The sequence below is a fragment of the Triticum urartu genome, chromosome 6, assembly GCF_003073215.2.
Source record: "Triticum urartu cultivar G1812 chromosome 6, Tu2.1, whole genome shotgun sequence".
Classification (NCBI taxonomy): Eukaryota; Viridiplantae; Streptophyta; class Magnoliopsida; order Poales; family Poaceae; genus Triticum; species Triticum urartu.
The window spans coordinates 150,521,028-150,524,902 of NC_053027.1; the positions used below are offsets into that span (position 1 = coordinate 150,521,028).

General features: G+C 42.8%; 1 long non-coding RNA gene across 3 annotated transcripts; it reads right to left on the bottom strand.

Annotated features, from left to right (window-relative positions):
* Positions 1-330: 330 nt before the first annotated feature.
* Positions 331-2,666, bottom strand: LOC125517469. 3 transcript variants are annotated; one of them, XR_007287617.1, is made up of 4 exons: positions 2,299-2,666; positions 2,000-2,103; positions 783-1,910; positions 331-694 (listed from the first exon to the last, which is right to left on the bottom strand). It is a non-coding gene; the product is annotated as an uncharacterized LOC125517469 (long non-coding RNA). The 3 variants fall into 3 exon arrangements; XR_007287616.1 differs by having other exon boundaries at positions 783-1,016; positions 1,233-2,103; XR_007287615.1 differs by having other exon boundaries at positions 783-2,103.
* Positions 2,667-3,875: the final 1,209 nt, after the last annotated feature.

Genomic DNA, 3,875 nt, shown 5'->3' on the forward strand with positions numbered 1-3,875 from the left:
GACAACTATCTTGATAAATTAAAGGAAACACATGTATATACATGGATACGAAAGCATTAGAATAATTGGACATTTCTACAAATAGGATCCAGATTTACCACAGTAATAGAAATAGAGATGCGGGATCATAATGTAGCAAAGAACAGCAACATCACTTTAGAGGATGAATAAGGGTGATTGTAGAGATGCAAGTCTTGTACTCCCTCCGTTCCGAATTACTCGTCGCAAAAATGGATGTATCTAGATGTATTTTAGTTCTAGATACATCCATTTCTGCGACGAGTAATTTGGAACGGAGGGAGTATAATTCAATTCAGACAGGAGCAATGGTTCTCTGAAAACACAGCACAGATAAGTTGGATTTGGCAAACACAAAGTCTTATCACGTAAATCGGTGATAGTTGTCGCAGGCAGACGACATCAGTAAAATGTCCAAAAAGGGTGGTCACTGGTCACACGCAGAACGTCTCCATTTATTTAATACTCCCTCCGTCCGGAAATACTTGTCATCAAAATGAATAAAAGGGGATGTATCTAGACATATTTTAGTTCTAGATACATCCTTTTTTATTCATTTTGATGACAAGTATTTTCAGACGGAGGGAGTAGCGCCCAAAGTAGATGAGCCAATCTTTGCTCAAGGAGATGAATTTTCTTTTTCGAAGCAAATGTCTTGATTGTATCAGTTGCAGATCTGTAAATCACGAAGATAGGTGTTAATATATATGTGCATCAAAAGATAGAACCTTGAACAGGGAGTTTAGTATAATGTGGCTATCTACCTTTTTTCCTTTTTCTTGTTTGTGAGCATTATTGACAAGTGCAATTTGGATCATCCGGTGTCTGTGGCTGGCTGGCAGTGGCGTTTTTTGCCCATAAATTTTTGAGATATGTTGGTGCAGTGAAGAAATAAAGTACTTTATAAGTTGAGAGGACTATACTGGTGTACTAAGTATGTGACCATTTGCACGAGAGATTAACATATCTCAGTTCTGTTGGTGCTAGCTAGTGTTCACCTGTCATTGGAAAAGTTCAGAGATCACAAATATAGTTACTTTTAGTTATAACTTGTCGCCGACAATTATGATAATGACAAGGTAGTCGGTAATGTGAGACCTGATTATATACACTAAGTACATGCAATTCAGCTAATATAGTGAGAGATAGTCTCGTGACTCTTATGAAAGTTGGAAGATAATAGATGGCCTCGTAATTTAGATGAGAATTCTTACTCAATATATGTTATCTGGAGGTTACTTTTGTCAGGATCCTGGGCTCAAGCAGGCAGTCAAACCTTAAAAGAGATATGAAATCACTGAAACTATTCCGACATCTGTACATTGAAACATGAGCATGATAATGGACCAGAAAGATAGTAAAGCAGCAAAGTGGAGGAAACAAAGAAATAATTGTGCCTGCACTAAAGTAGATTTTCCTTGCCTATAAAGGAGTCTGTCTTTCCAACCATAGAGGGTAGAGGTATAAAATCGGTGAGTGAACATGCATAATCAGGATAATTAATAGGGTCAACGCTGCGACTAAACCTTCGACCATGGAGTTATTTTCATGGAACTTGCTTCCACAGCCTTATACATGTTCTTTGCTAATTTCACAAAGGAATTGTTGATGAGGAAAACATTGCCCTCCTTGAGTTTTCCCTGAATAGTTTTTGTATTCAATCACATGTACCTCTCCATACATATTGTTTCTATATAAGATCAGTATTAAACACAAGGAAGTTACATTATGTACAAAGAATACACCTAATAAGTTTTTAGTAGGCATGTTCATCAACAAAGACGATGTCAAGATGCGTTCAATGTCCATCTAGGGACCTCATACAAGAGCTACGCGTGCAAGCGCAGTGACACGCCGAGGGATGGCTTCAGATCTGATAGATGCAAATTGGCCTGAAAACCAACTCACTGAATTCTCTTACTTCTTCCTGTTGGGAAGGGAGTTAATCAGAATTGGATATATTTCCACAAAGATGAGTTACCTGTGCAGAAGCCATGGATGATGGTGAGCAGCCGAAGTAAAAAAATTGCGAGTACAGTCTCCAAGAACTGCCCAAATCAATCGACCACAGCAAACATGAAACACCTGTATGTATAGTTTTTGGAATGAGAGAAAATCAGGGCAATTCAATTGCTTGGTGGAAGAATGAATCATACATTCATATACTGAACTGAAAAATATATAGGGAAACCTATCCAATCATCATGCGGACAGATGTTATGCTTGGGAGAAAACGGTGAGTGCGTGGTAGTAAGGGGGGAAGCATATATATACACGTACTTGTACCGTGAGGCAGCGGAAAGGATGGGCACATCACCAGCCATGATTGTGTGTAGAGAAACTGAAGATTTATTGCGTCTTCAAATCGCTGCGGAGCAGTTTCCTCATACCAAGAGTCATGGCGTCGACCTCCCGCGTCCGTTGGGTCCCCTCCTTCCGCCAAGCAATCCAGGCATCCCCTTTACCTTCCCAATCTCTCTCACACGAATCCCCTTCAAATCACAGCATCGAATCCCCTTAAAATCACAGCGACCGACGCCCTTCCCCCTTCTCTGGAAATCGTAGCGACCGACCCCCTCTGGAGACGACCGACCTGGTTCTCTTCTGCCTGTCTATGCTACTTTTTTTTTCTTCGGCAAGGTTTGCCACCAATCGGACAGGCTTTTGCGGGGATAAGCAAATTGGGCTGGGGAAAGGCCCAGTTCACCAGAATGCATCAATTTTTCTTCTGGAGCAGCAGCCCTCTAGGACAGCTGGGCCAGAAAATTTAACGTCTCCTGCAGGCCGAAACAGACAATGCATCCAACGGCTGAGATTCTCTAAATCAAGCAAATGGACGGCCAAAAATGCCTTAGTGCGTGAGAGGGCAGGAAAGTGGTGCAGTTGTACTGTCCTAAATTGTCATGTTAGAGCCATCGTGTTGGCGTGGCGTCAGGCACCTCATGTTAGTGTACAATGCCGACATGGCCGTCGTCCTGTCTTTGACGTGCGGCAACCTGATCTTGGTGGCACGTCGAGCTTATGCACCAACTTCGACAAGTGTTCCTTTGCACCAATCTATTGCAGCATCGCCGAGATCTAAGTGATTAAGCTAAGCTTCGCATGTGCTTTCCCAGTGCTCCAGTGCACCTATCTTAGCCTCCCCTTGTGCAAGATTCGCACGGTCCACATGTAGCCTCTTCTAGACAAAGTTCTCAATTGCATCCCCACTTGGATTGAGAATCTACTAAAACATGGGAGGCTGGCTCATGCTTGTCAAATTAGTACTTCTCTCCATCCCAGTCTATCAAGCCATCGCCATGCAACTGCCTCTGTGTTCACTTGCATTGGTCGAGAAGTACATTCCGTTTTCCTTTAGAGCGGGAACAACATAGTCAGCGACGGGCAATGCATGGTGGCCTGGAGCAAGCTGTGCTTCATGTGGAACTCAGCGGCTTCAGGATCCTTAGGTACATCTCTCATTTGCTGGGTGGATTCCTTGTTGAGCAGGGCACACTTCCTCAATTCTCTTGTCCTGGTGCTCATGCTCAGAAGGGTGTTGCTGAGTGCAAGCAGCGTCACCTTCTTGAGGCGGTTCGTGCGTTGATGATTGTCGCCTCTCTTCCACCTCACTTTTGGGTTGAGGTAGCTTCTACTTCTACCTATCTCATCAACATTAATCCTTCCTCTGCTCTATAGACTGACATTCCTCTTGAGCATCTTTTTGGTTGTTCTCTTGACTACTCAACACTTCATTTGTTTGGTTGCATTTGCTACATTCTTTTTGCCCCCCACGAATGCACCAAACTAACTACTCAGTCTATTGAGTGTGTCTTCTTAGATTACAATGATGCAAGGGCTATCTGTGTTGGGATCCT